Raw genomic sequence first — 15,553 nt, forward strand, 5'->3', positions numbered from 1 at the left:
GTTACTGTTCTTGGATTTCTTACCTAGCTATACTGTGCCCTTCTATAGGCCAAAACAGCTTTATTTGTCAACCAATAAAAGTATATTTGCAGTATACAGAAGGACATCCCACATCACATGCACACACTAAAATTCCATCAAAACAATTACTCCTTGTCCTTATCTCCCAATTCCCTAACTAAGTTCACCCAATACACCATTACAAATGTTAACATTCTTATCATTAAACTTTCATTCTTAAGCTTGATTGTGCCTCTCCCTTGTCTTTTAATTTAGTTTAGAAACAATCTTATTTAACATATCAATCCCAGTTCCCTCTCCCTCCCATGCCCTCCACTGATCCCTCCCATTCCACCCCTATCCACTCCTCATCGAGGGTAAGACCTTCCATGAGGAATCATCAAAGTCTGTCTCATCATTTGCGGGAATCTAGGCCCTCCTCATTATATCTGGTCTGATAGAATATCCCTCCATGGGGAATGGCCCCCAAAGTCTGTTTGTGCACTAGAGACAAATACTGGTTCCACTGTCAAGTCAGCTGTTTTGTGTGGGTTTCTCCAGCATGGTCTTGACCTGCTTGTTCATCCCTTCTCTGTCTCTACAACTGGATTCCAGGAATTCAGCTCAGTACTCAGTTGTTAATGTCTACTTCTTCTTCCATCAGCTACTAGATGAAGGCTTTAGGATGGCATTTAAAGTAGTCATCGATATCATTAGGGAAAGGACATTTAAGGTAGCCTCTCCACTATTGCTTAGATTGTTAGTTGGGGTCATCCTTGTAGATCTCTGGACATTTCCCTAGTGCTAGATTTCTCTTTATGACTATAATGGCTCCCTCTATTAATGTATTGCTTTTCTTGCTCTCCTCTATTCTTCCCCCAACTCAGTCTTCCTGATCCCTCATATTTTTCTACCCACTCCTCTTCTCCCCTTCTCTGTTCCTCCCCCCCCCCACCTTGTGCTCCCAATTTACTCAGGAGCTCCCTAACTTGTTGTACCTTTGTTTTCAATTAATTACAAAATTTCCAAGGTCATTTTTTCTTGAACTCTCACTCTTTCATTCATATACTTTTTTCTGTTTAATATAATGACAAGAACGTACTCAAATTCTATAACCCATGCAAACTTTTAGTGTAGCAGCAAAGATATTTATTTAGACAAAGGTTTTTCAGGGTTAAAACCACCAATGTTTTGAACCAAAACAATTGTTTTATCGGGATGGTGTTCTTTGTACTGTAACATCTTAGTCAATATCTGTTACATCTATCCACTTGATTCTAGCATTTGATGACTACTGGAAATGTTTCCAGATAATTGAATATATTTCCTGCTGGGCATAGTCACTCTTGTTAATAATCATTTCTTTGAAACAAATATATTCTCACCTAAGAGAATATGAATAAATCAGAGGCCTACCAAACTGTGTTACTGTGTGTAGACAAGTTGGAGGCTCAGAATCACTCTCAACATAAATGCCAGAAGCTAACTGTAGTTTATCAGAATACATTGGACTCACTGTCACCAATATTAATAAGCGTCTGTTTAAAAAATTCTCTGCATCCTCATTATCTAATAGTCTGCATGACACAAAAATACTGCTTAATATTTTAAAACAGAACACGGATGAATCCATCACTCCTAAACCCATTCCACAATATACGCATCATTCTACAGAACAAAGGTCCTTTATGTGTAGTCATTGTGTGAAAGCAATAGGTGAAAATGTCTGATTTCAGGAAAGCACAACTAATATCATGAGCACCAATGAGTTATGTGCTTTTGGTGAAAATAAACTTCTCAATGCAAGAAATGTTCTGAGACTATTTGTAATTTGTAAGAGATATCTGGAAAGGTAAAGATTGTCTTGCCATCAAGGTCACAGAAAACACCCATTTTAGAAGAGTTATGACATGCTTTTTATATATAATTCATTTTGAATAAGACTAGATTACCTCTAATTGAAATTTGAGGAAATAGATTTCAGAAACTTGCCCAAATAGGGTAGAATAAAATAATTTGAAATTCTTAAGCAGTTCATGTCTTAAGTGTGGCTTCTTTTAGTTCATCCTTCCTTCCTTTCTTACATGGTCTTAGAGAGGGGGTAGGGGTGTTCTCCCTTAAACCTAGGTTCTTTAAAGGAACTTTTGTGCCTGCTTAACAGATGCTCTTGGCCATAACTAATGTGCTTTGTCCTATCCTACCACAACCTAGTACTCTGTAGGGAAAAGAAGAGATTGCCTTCTGGATAATTTTTATATACTTTCACAATAGCACCATTATATGTTAATCTCATGGAATAAAGAAAATAACCTAATATTATATTAGCACTGAGACTTTAAGATCCAAAGACCAAGACAGAAATATGCACAGATATTTAAACACAGATTTAATTTTCTTGACTAGAATGGAAAGCAAAAGGACAAATGGACATGAGATAATGGATGCAGGTGGAAAAAAAGAGATTTTATTGTGGAATAATCTTTTTGTACACTGTGAAGATATTTCACTCAGATCGGTTTAATAAAAATCTGAATGACCAATAGGTAGGCAAAATTTTCAGGGCATAAGGGAGGATGTTCAGAAGTAGAAGAGTTGAGATATCATGAGATGTGGAGCTAGTAAGAATCAAGTCTTAGCTACTGACCAATCTTTCATATTAATAATAAGTCTCCATGTTATGATTTGAGAGCTTGTTGGTGGGTCAAAGAGAGACTTTACATATGGTGTCCAATATCTGGTCACATATATCCACACAAGGCCAAAGCTTATCTCTGGGAAGTCTGCCAGTGTCCTGGTTCTACCTGCAACCACAATAGGAGATAAATTTGGACCTGTTTCTGGCCTGCCTTCCAGGGAACTGCTCAGAGTCTCCTGAGGCCTGGGACCTGTGCTCACATGGGGGAGACCATCCAGGCATACCAGCCTGTCCAAAGTCTACCAGCATTCTGGTCCTGTCTCCACTCATGGATGGAGCCCAACTTCCAGTGCCCTACTCAGAGACTTCTAAGGACTGGGAACTGTGTGCATACAGTAACTTGTCCCAGTGGACCAGCTTATCTGGAGTCTGCCAGCATCCTAGTTCCAACTCCACCCACTGCATGAGGAGAGCCATCAGAGTAGTGTATCTGCTTGCACCCACTGGAAGAGAAATTTGGTCCCAAATTCACCAAGAGAGGAACAGAACCCACCAAGAGAGGAATAGAACTGGAGGAAGGGATGGATAGATAACAGTATAAAAGAACACAGTCAACAACAAAACGATCAATATGCCACCTCCAGAGTCTAGGGACTCCACACCAGCAAGACTTGAACATCCCAATACAGATGAAACAGAGTAGAATGACCATAAAAACAACATAATGAAGATGATAGAGACCGTAAAAGAGGAAATCAAAAAGTCTTTTAAAGAAATGGAAGAAAAAACAAACCAAGAAAGGCTAGGAATCAACAAATCTCTTAAAGAAAGCAAGGAAAGCCAAGAAAAAAAATTAGAGATAATAAAGAAAACATAAACTGAGGGAATGCAGGAAATAGAAAAGCTGGGTAAATGATCAAGAACTACAGATGCAAGCATAACCAATAGAACACTAGAGATGGAAGAGAGAATCTCAGGCATTGAAGGTACACTAGGAGAAATAGATTTATTTACCAAAGAAAACCTTAAATCCAACAAATCCCTAACTAAAAATATCTAGGAAATGTGGGACACCCAGAAAAGGCCAAACCTAAGAATAATAGTTATAGAAGAAGTTGAAGAAACCCAACTCAAAGATTCAACAAAATCATATAAGAAAAATTTCCCAACCTAAAGAAAGACATGCCAATGAAAGTACAAGAAGCATACCTAACGCCAAATAGAGTGGATCACAAAACAATGTCTCCTTGCCACATAATAATAAAAACACCTAAAATACAGAATAAAGAAAGAATATTAAGAGTAGCAAAGGAAAAAGGCCAAATAACATATAAAGGCAAACATATCAGAATTACACCTGACTTCTCCATGGAAACTCTGCAGGCCAGAAGGTCTTGGATAGATATTCTACCAACACTAAGAGACCACAGATGCCAGCCCAGACTACTACACCCAGCAAAGCTTTCAACCACTATAGATGGAGAAACCAAGATATTCCATGACAAAACTAGATTTAAACAATACTTATCAACTAATTCAGCCTTACAGAATGTTCTAGAAGGAAATCTCCAACCCAAGGAAGTAACTACACTCACAAAAACATAGGCAATAGATAATCACAATTTACTAAAAGCCAAAAGAGAAATGGGTGGAAATCCAATCATAATACCACCACCAACAACAAATACTAAACAAACAAGGATTAACAGTCAATGGTCATTAATATCCCTCAATATTAATGCTATTAATTTGCCTATAAATGACATATTAACAGAATGGATACTAAGATAGAATCCATTCTTCCCTTGCATACAAGAAACACACCTCAATTTCAAAGACAGACATTACCTCAGTTACCTCAGAGTTAAGTTTTGGGAAAAGATTTTCAAGTCAAATGAACCAAAGAAACAATGGGTGGGGCAATCCTAATATCTAACAAATAAAACTTTAAACTAAAATCAATCAAAATAGATGTAGAAGATCATTTCTTATTCATCACTGGATAAATCCAACATGATGAAGTCTCAGTTCTGAACATCTATGCCCCAAATACAAAGGCACCCACATTCATAAAAGAAACATTACTAAAACTCAAATCACACATAAAACCTCACACAATTAATTGTATTGGGAGATTTCAACACCCCACTCTCAACACTAGACAGGTCCACCAGACAGAAGCTTAACAACGAAACAAAGGAACTAACAGAAGTTGTGATCCAATTGGGTTTAACAGACATTTATGGAACATTCCATTGAAACACAAAAGAATATACCTTCTTTTCAGTGTCACATGGAACCTTCTCTAAAATAGACCACATACTCAACAATACAGCAAACCTCAATAGGTAGAAAAAATGGGGATAACCACCTATATCTTATCAGACCATCATGCTCTGTAGTTGAAATTCAACAACAACACAAATTGCAGAAAACCTATAGACTCATGGAAATTGAACAATGCCCAATTGCACTATTCCTGGGTAAAGGAAGAAATAAAGAAAGAAATTTAAAACTTCCAAAAATTTAATGAGAATGAAGACACAATATACTCAAACTTATGGGGCATTTTGAAAGCAGTACTAAGAGGAGAGTTCAAAGCACTAAGTGCCCACATGAAAAACTGGAGAATAGTCCCATTAGAGAATTAACAGTACAACTGAAAGTTCTAGAACAAAAAGAAGCAAACTCACCCAAGAGGAGCAGATGCCAGGAAGTAATCAATTTGAGGGCTAAAATCAATAAAGTAAAAACTAGGAAAACAATACAAATAATAAATGTAACAAAGAGTTGGTTCCTTGAGAAAATCAACAAAACAGATAAACCTTTATCCAAACTAACCAAAAGGCAGAGAGGAAACATGCAAACTAACAAGATCAGAAATGAAAAAGGGGACATAACAATGGACACTGAACAAATACAAAGAATGTACAGGTAATATTTTGAAAACCTATACTCCACAAAATTCAAAAGTTCAACAGAAATGGACAATTTCAATTCAAATAGACCTATAACCCCTAATGAAATAGATGCATTCATCAAAAATCTCACAACTAAAGAAGCCCAGGGCCAGATGATTTCAGTACAGAATTCTACCAGAAATTTAAAGAACAACTAAAAGCAATACTCCTCAAATTGTTCCACACAAAAGAAGTGAAATGGTTATTGCCAAACTCTTTTTAAGAGGCTACAATTACCTTAGTATTCAAGCCACACAAAGAAACAATGAAGAAAGAGAACTACAGACCAATAACCCTCATCATGAACCTTGATGTAAAAATATTCAATAAAATATTGGCAAATCAAATTCAAGAACACATCAGAGAAATCATCCACTATAACCAAGTAGGCTTCATCCAAGGGATTTAATGTTTCAAAAAATGAAAATCCATCAATGTGGTGCACCATATAAACAAACTGAAAAAGAAAAAAAAAAACACATGATCATTTCACTAGATGCTGAAAATCCTTTGACAAAATTGAACACCCCTACATGATTAAGGTGTTGGAGAGATCAGGGATAACAGGAACATACCTACACATAATAAAATCAATATACAGTAAACCAACAGCCAACATCAAACTAAATGGAGGGAAACTTAATTTGATTCCTCTAAAATCAGGAACAAGACAAGGCTGCCCACTCTCTCCATATCTCTTCAATATTGTACTTGAAGTTCTAGCTAGATCAGTAAGACAACAAAAGGAGATCAAGGGGATACAAACTGGAAAGGAAGTAAAATTTTTACTATTTGCAGATGATATGATAGTTCACAAAAGAGACCCTAAATATTATACCAGGGAACTCCTACAGCTGATAAACACCTTCAGCAAACTAGCAGGATACAAGACTAACTCAGTAGCCCTACTACATACAGATGATGAAGGCGCTGAGAAAGAAATCAGAGAAACATCACCTTTTATAATAGCCACCAACAACATAACATATCTTGGGGTAATGGACAAATAAAAGTCCTATATTATAAGAACTTTGAGTCTTTAAAGAAAGAAATAAAAGAAGATACCAGAAAATGGAAAGATCTCCCATGCTCTTGGATAGTTAGGGCCAACATACTAAAAATGGCAGTCTTGCCAAAAGCAATCTACAGATTGAATGGAATTCCCATCAAAATTCCAACACAATTCTTCACAGACCTTGAAAGAACAACACTCAACTTTATATGGAAAAACAAAAGACTCAGGATAGCCAAAACAACCCTATACAATAAAGGAACTTCCAGACTTCAAACTCTGTTATAGAGCTATAGTTCTGAAAATAGCTTGGTATTGACACAAAAATATATGGGAAGACCAATGAAATCAAATTGAAAACCCTGATATTAATCTGCACACCTATGAACACCTGAATTTTGACAAAGAAACTAAAATTATACAATGGAGAAAAAGCGTGTTCAACATATGGCACTGGCATAACTGGATACTCACTTGTAGAAGTCTGCAGATAGATCCATATATATCACCATGCACAAAACTTAAGTCCACATAGATAAAAGACTTCAACATAAATCCAGCCACACTGAACTTCTTGGAAGAAAAAGTGAGAGTTACCTTTGAATTAATTGGTACAGGAGACTGCTTCCTGAACACCAGTAGCACAGACACTGAAATCAACAATTAGCACAGACACTGAGATCAACAATTAATGAATGGGATCTCCTGAAAGTAAAAACCTTCTGTAAGGTAAAGGACACAGTCAACAAGAGAAAATGGCAGTCCACAGAATTGGAAAAGACATTTACCAACCCCACACCTGACATGACCGATTTCCTAAATATACAAAGAACTCCAGAACCTAGTTACCAAAACATCAAATAATCCAATTAACAACTGAGGTCCAGAACTAAATAGAGAATTCTCAATAAAGGAATCTAAAATAGCTGAAAGACAGTTAAGAAAGTGCTCAGCAGGGAAATGCAAATCAAAATAACTCTTGTCAGAATGGCAAAACAAACAAACAAAAAAACAGACAGTTTATGCTAGAGAGGGTGTGGAGAATGGAGAAAGGGTACACTCCTCCACTACTGGTGGGAATGCAAACTCATACAGCCACTTTGGAAATCAGTATGTTGGTTCCTCAGGAAAATGGTAATTGTTCTTACTGTATGTATTTTTCCACTGTTAGAGTTAATGACTTTCCTTCTTATTTAGACAAAAGAGGGAAATTGTGGAATAATATTTTTGTATACTGTAAGATGTGTCACTAAGTTTGGTTTAATGAAATTATGAATGCCCGATAACTAGGCAGGATTGTGGGAGCACAGAGGATGCTATGAAGATGAAGAGAGGGAGATGCCATGAGATGTAGAGCAAGCAATATGGGCACTATGAAGATGAGGAAATAAAGCCATGAGGCAAAAATTATATTAATATAAATGGGTTCATTTGAGTTATAAAAGCAGGTTAGAAACAAGTCTAAGCTATCAGCCAAGCCTTCATAATTAATAATGTCTTTGTCATGATTTGGGAGCTGGTTCATGGGACAGAGAAATACTAACTATAAGGTTGTACAAGTAAACATGGGGAAAGGGTCAGTTATAGGATGCAGAGTTATAAGGCCATGTTTATCTTCATTGTCTATATTGTTTTGAATTTTTGGTCTCTTGTCGTTTGGATCTGGAATGTCCTATATGTGTTAAATTCTTCGTCCTATCTTGATGCTATTAAAAAGTGGTGGCCAACTAAGATGTATGGAGGTTTTAGGGGGTATGCTTTTCAAGGGGAGATTGTTAATCATATGCCTCTTCTCTCATTTGGTTCCCAACCACAAAAGTATGGCCACAGACCCAAAAGCAAATGTTCCATTCATAGCTTAAATAAAACTGGAAATGTTTGAGCCAAAGTATTTTTAACTACAATACATTTTATGAATTCCCCTTTCCCTTTCCTCCATTCAATCTCCTTTCTCCTTCTCAAATTCATTTTGAGTTGCTTATTTGGGGTATTAACATCAGTGACTGGAAGCTAGTTAGTACATGAAAGAATATAATTCTTCCAGTTCTGGGAGACTGTTAATAACAATTTCATGGAATGACACTGGTAGAAAGAATAGAGGAGGATAGAATTGGAGATCATCTCACCCACTGTCTTAAGAGGAAACTGAGGCTTAAGAAAGGAAAAAACACTCAAGGGACACATGAGAATTTTATACATAAATATTGTATAGATATCATTTCTACTTCATGTATTTTCTCCATCCAACCCTGTAAGGAGTAAGGTTTTTCCTCCCGCCTCCAGTCTGGACCTGCTGCCATGCCAGCCCCAATTAACGCACAGACACTCTGTATTTGATATAATGCTATTGGCCAGGTACTAGTTTCTTATCGGCTAGCTCTGTCTTAATTATTAACCCATTTCTGTTAATCTAGTATTTCCACGTGGTCTTCTCTTACCGGGGAGCCGGCCGGCATTCTGCTTTCTCCAGCTTCTCCATCTTGACCCCTCCTTACTACTTCCTCTTTCCTCATTCTCTCCTAGTCCCTCCTATCTTCTTTTCCTATTGGCCAACAGTGCTTTATTCATTAAACCAGTATGAGAAACATATACAGAATGACATCTCCCATCATCTCCTCTTTTCTTAAAAGAAGGGTTTTAAGCTTAACATAGCAAAATATATAACACAACAGTTATCAAATAAGAATCACTTAACAATATTTAGTCCATTAACACGTAGTAAGATTTAAGAAAATATTCCATCACCTATCCTATCTTCGTGTGACTAAAGTCTTTAATCCTAACTAAGGAAAACTATAACCATAACTATCTGTCTTCAACTCCTTCAAAGACCGCAGAAGGATAATATATAAACTCTAGAAATTACAGAGACATCTTGCCTTGTCAGACAACTGAAGTTCTTTTGTAATCTTCCATCTTCAGCCCATAGGCCATACTGTGTCTGGCAGACTTTTAGCAAAGCAGGAAACTTTAAACTGTCTTCTTGTATTGGCAGTTTGTCAATCACTTTCCTCTGTGTCCTGCAGACTGTCTGGCAGACTCTTCCATGAAGCAGCAATTCTATAGCAATGTCCATCTTGAATCAGCAGTCACTTTTATGTGTGTCCTTCATGTCCAGTTTATACAGCATAAAGTCAAACAGTCCAGACAAGAGCAGTATCTTGTCCAAATGGCTAGTCTTGCCATATTGGAAGTAAACTCCATAATAAGTTTCTTCAATGTCCGTCTTCCTTTCTTAAGCAGGTGGTGTTGTCAGGAGCAGTTGTGTCTCATTGTCAATAAAAACCCTAAACCGTTTTAAATGCCATATTCTGTAGGTCTTTGAAAGGTTTGAAGAATGCCTATCCATCTCAAATACATCTCTATATATCTAGAAAACCTAACTATAAGTTTTGACTATTATAGGTAACTATCTATAATCTGTAGTAAATTATACATTACATTTTTAAACACAATACCTAAACAAGAGGAGAAATATACATATCACAAAATTGACATTAAATTATATCAATAAATGAAAATTCATTCCAAAAACAAAGTATTCATAGCTATACCATAATCCCCCTTTTACCTTTAAAAAGATATTGGTTGTGATCATTAACCATTTATAACCAACCCCATTTAAATGAAAACAAACATTTATAAATAATATTTGGGAATTTGGGCCTCATTCTTTCCAAACTACTTCCTGCTGATAGGGGGCACTGTCATCTTCCTAAGAAGATGCAGAAATCCTGGCTGTAGTCTGTAAGTCTGGCTTGTCCCAACTGTTTTGAATGTTGGATCACCTGGGACATTGTTTCAGGGGGTCTGGCTTGCTCAAACCACATTAGTCTGGAAGGAATCCACAGCTTTTCATTTTCTGTGGAAACAAAAATAGAAATCCTTTTTCCCAGTAACTTGTCCTTAGACTTAAATTTTGGAGTCAAAGCATTTTTAAAATATATAAATTGAACTGATCCAGCAGCATTTGTTTTATCAGTTGTTGTTATTTCCTCAGCAGTCAGACAATTTAAAGACAACAGAATAGCATATAGCATCCATAATTTTTCTGTGCTTTCCATCTTTACGTGGCTTTTTTATTACTCTGTTTCTTTTCTATTTTTTCATTTTTTGAGACAGGGTTTCTCTGTGTAACTTTTATCCGTTCTGGAATTCACTCTGCATACCAGGTTTACTTTGAAATCACAGAGATCTGCTTGCCTCTGTTTCTGGAGTGCTGGGATTAAAGGCGTGTGCCACCACACCCTCTTCATCTTTTTAAAACCATTTTATTCTTCTTCTTCTTCTTTTTTTTTTTTTTTTTTCATGTCTACCTATATTTTAAAACACACTGTAAACCTTTAGCGGTTTTTGTTAATGGGAATCTGTCTTTACTGTAAATCTTTATCTTTTTCTGGCCACGAGTCTTTTATCTGGTAAAAAACAACATTGCTGAAATGAAATTCATAGTTTCTGTGGTGGTTTATCAAACATGGCGGCGGCTATTTTACTGCCAACAGTGAGAGCTGTGGTCACCAACTTGGTCTGCTTGCTGCCATCCAGCAAGGATGCTGCTGGCTTGGAGATGTGGTCACTGCCATTGCCATCTCTCATGCACACCAATAAATTGTTAGCAGAGTTATTTAAAAGCCTTGTGGTTTTTTGCCGCTTATGCTGAGTCAGGAATCCTCCCTTAAAGGAGCCGCGCAATCTGCTTGTCTCTTGCAAGTCAGAGTCCAACAGAGAAAAATGCTGTTAGTAAGAAGCCTTACTTGTTTCTGTTCTTTTGTTTGTAAAACCCATTTTTAAGCTTTTGTTAAATTTTAAGTGGAAGTTCTTTTTATCCACGCGGGCACCATATGTAAGGAGTAAGGTTTTTCAGCCTGCTGCTGATCTGGTCCCGCCGCTGCGCCAGCCACAATTAACACACAGAGACTCTGTATTTGATATAATGCTATTGGCCAGGTACTAGTTTCTTATCGGCTAGCTCTGTCTATTATTATTATTAAACCATTTCTGTTAATGTAGTATTTTCACATGGTCTTCTTTTACTGGGGAGCCAGCCGACATTCTGCTTTCTCCAGCTTCTCCATCTTGACACCTCCTTACTACTTCCTCTTTCCTCATTCTCTCCTAGTCTCTCCTATCTTCTTTTCCTATTGGCCAACATTGTTTTATTTATTAACCAGTATGAGAAACATATACAGAATGACATCTCCCATCACAACCTTTCTCATATTCACTTCCAACCTAATTCATGACCTCTTTTTATTTATAATACACACACACTCACACACACTACAGATTTCATTTATTTTTGCTCAAAAGTACATATGTTTAGGGCTGACCCTTTGGTACTTTATAACTATCAGAGAGCTACTCCCTGAACAAAACTAATTTTCTCTCATCAGCTATTGAATGCTTATAGTCTTCATTAATCCTGGGGCCACCATCCACTTTGGAATGGCAATTGGAGTTGTTATTGCTCAGGTATTGTTTAGGAAACCATATTGTTGAGATTCAATGTGTGTAGTGTCCCTGTACTGTCTGGAAGACACAGTCTTAGAGAAAGCATCCTGATTGTCTGATTCTCTCTTTTTTTCCACTCTTCCTTTCTATGAGTCCTCCTGACATTTATGTGTGAGATTACATGAGAGAATTATCCCTTAATGTTGGGATCCCCATGATCAGGAAGTCATAAAAGTTATTAGATACATGGAAACACTATATCTTGAACACTCTCATATTAGAATACTTCTGTATTTAAGCAGTGCAGAAAATGGTTTATACTCCTTTTGTTGATGTACTAATTTTGAAATAAGCTGCACCACATAAATTCTCCTGAAAAACATGATGCAATTAAGCCTGGAGTATTTGAGAAAGGACAACAATATGTGGCTGTAATTATAATGGCAAAACATCTTGGTAACACACTGACTTATTAGTGAAGTAATTAGTGTTATGCAATGCATACTGAATAGAACATAAAACAAATAATGCAATGTAAAATTGTAAAAAAGGGGGTCATAATTTTCAAATGGACAATCTTTGGATATTTTGCTTGTGGCAGCAGCCATTTGGACTCCACATAGGAGGCTCTGTCGCCCTTACCAGTGTAGAATATTAGAATTTCAACTACTGACAAATTACAAAATTACTATATGAAACCTGGAAAATTACAACCAAAATGAACTCTGTTAGGCACTTAGTATACTAAAGAGTGAGTGAACATTAAAAGCATAATCTTAGATTCTGAAATAGACTAGGTCAAACAAGCAGATATTAAAACCCATAAAATAGATTTAACCATTCAATGTTATGCCCCACAAATATATACAATTTTATGTGTACCTTGAAGCAGAAGGGGAGAAATGGTAGGAAAGTAAGTTAGCCAAGAGCTGTATTGGTTCTACTCTGGGTAGGGCTCATCTCAAAATGTTTTATAATAATCACTAATGTTGCTCAGTAATATATGATCCATCTTTGTCTTTTTTCACTTTGATATCTATGAAGGTGAATAATCTATGTGACTCTTAAAGTCACAGCAGTGCCCTATCAGTGATTCAGATGTAAAATTCAGTAAAGCATAATGTCCTAGGGGTACTAATATTTCCACATGGGGCTTGGGAGACAATACAGTGTTTGAGACCATGACTAGAAGTGATACCTCAGCTTTTCCACTGATAAACCAAAAACCCGTACATGCCTGTCTCCCAAAGCTGAAGGTATAAAGCAATAACTTGGCACAAGACTGCAGGCATTCCCCATGGTTTACCACGTTTGTCATTTTTTCTTTTATATATTAATTTGTTTTTTATATTTATTTTACATATCAATCCCAGTTCCCTCTCCCTCCCTCCTTTCCCTCTTTCCATCTCTACCACCCTCACATGCACCTCTCCCATCCTCCCCTCCTACCCCACCCCCACTCCACATGTAGGGTGATGCCCTTCAGGAGGGGGTCATCTAAATCTGTCAAGTCATTTGAAGTAGGAACTAGGACTTCTTTCCTGTCTCTAGGTTAAGGGAGTATCCCTCCATGGGGGATGTGCCCACAAAGTCCTTTTATGCACCAGGAATACAACCTGGTTCTACTGTCTGAGGTCCCTTAGACTGCTCAGGCCTTCTAGCTGAGACCCATGTTCAGGGGGTGCCTGAGTCAGTCCCAATCTGGATTCCCAGCTATCAGTCTGGGGGCCCATTAGCTGTTCCTTGTTCAGATCAGCTGTCTCTGTGTTTCTGCAGCCTGGTCTTGTCCTCCCTCTCTGCATCTGGATTCCAGTTCAGCTCAGTGTTTAGTTATGGGTGTTTGCTTCTGCTTCCATCAGCTACTAGATGAAGGCTGCATGATGGTGTATAAGTTAGTTGTTGATCTCATTATGAGGGAAGGGCATTTATGGTTGCCTTGGAGAGATCTACAAAACTGACCTCAACTAACAATTTAAGCAACAGCGTTATTTTTTCTTTAAGATGGCCATAGGAGGAGGACCCTATTTTCTTCCTCTTTAACTCATGTTGAAAGGATCGGTGTTTGCCAAGGATTACTCAGAAAATGATACAGCAAAGAAGAACTGAACATAACTTGGTTAGTTCAAATGTGCAGTGTTTACACTGCTGCTGCCTCTTGGATGGAGTAAGAGGAAGTCTTATATGTGACTTGTTGATGACTAAAAGGCTGCCTTAAAGGATGTTTGGTTAAGGATATGTTAGATGACAGGTGAAACCTACCTACCTGTTGAAATAAATCACAAGTCTCTAAGCTGAAATGAGTTCGGAATAAAGAGGACTAATGAATAGATAACACTGACCTTTAAATACTACAATCAGAGAACTTCCATGTCTCCCACATGCCATAAAGGTGTCATGATGCTCTCGTTGATAGGCATACTGTTCTGTGCATCTAACCTAGCAGGCTACTATCCTCCTCCAAACAAATCCAAAGTTTTAAATGTAAACTCCTAAACTTTGCTCCTTATTCTTGGTGAAATTTAGGATGGCATTTTTCTTTCTCAAAATTCTAATTTTCCCTTACAGAAGATGGCAATGGAAATGTTCCTGTTTGGCCTCTATTGTTTTGGTAAAGACCATGACCAAAAGCAACTTAAGTAGCAAAGTGCTTATTAGGATAACAGTTTTAGTCCATCATTGTGGGAAGTCAGGACAAGAATTCAAGGCAGAAACTGATGAAGGAAACACTGTGAAGGAATGATGCCTATTTGCTTGGTCCTCATAACTTGTTCAGTCTACATTTTTATAATACCCAGGACCATCTGCTGAGAGATGGCACACCCCTTAGTGATCTGTGTGCTCTCAAATCAGTCATTGGTGAAGAAAATTCCCTACAGACTTGCCTATAAGCCAATTTGATGGGTGTATTGTCTCAATTGAGGTTCTTGCTTCTTAGAATATTTTAGTATGTGTCAAGTTGATGAAAACTAACACAGAAAAATAATGTATTGGTAACATCCAAAGACAGACTTTTCTTTAAATTGTGAAGTAAGATGTCTGGGTAGAGAATGCATAGGATGAGATTTCAATTGTGTTTTGTTGTTGTTCTATGGCCCACATCTAGAGATTTAATCATTCTTCCCTTTGATTTCCAATTAAATATCATAATGAACACTACTTTATACATTTTCAAAATTTTTATTGGTTTTGGGCTTTCTGGTTTTGTTGTTGTTTTTGTGGTGCTAGTACCAAACCCAGAACATCCTGACTGTTAGGTCCACATTCATCAGAAAGGAATTACCTTAGTGCCATGATGGTCTGAAGATTACATGTTTTAGTCTATGTAGAATATGTAAAAGTACCCAATTTATGGTTCTTATTGCAAGTGTTGCTGCTAGCAGAGCAATTGATTCTTGGTCCTCCATATCAAGCTCATTGAATAATAAAGTCTAGGGATGTAGAGATGGCTCTGCTGCTTAGGTCAGAAGCTGCTCTAAGATGCAGACAACCCAGGTT

This window comes from Phodopus roborovskii, unplaced genomic scaffold (genome assembly GCF_943737965.1).
Source record: "Phodopus roborovskii unplaced genomic scaffold, PHOROB, whole genome shotgun sequence".
Classification (NCBI taxonomy): domain Eukaryota; kingdom Metazoa; phylum Chordata; class Mammalia; order Rodentia; family Cricetidae; genus Phodopus; species Phodopus roborovskii.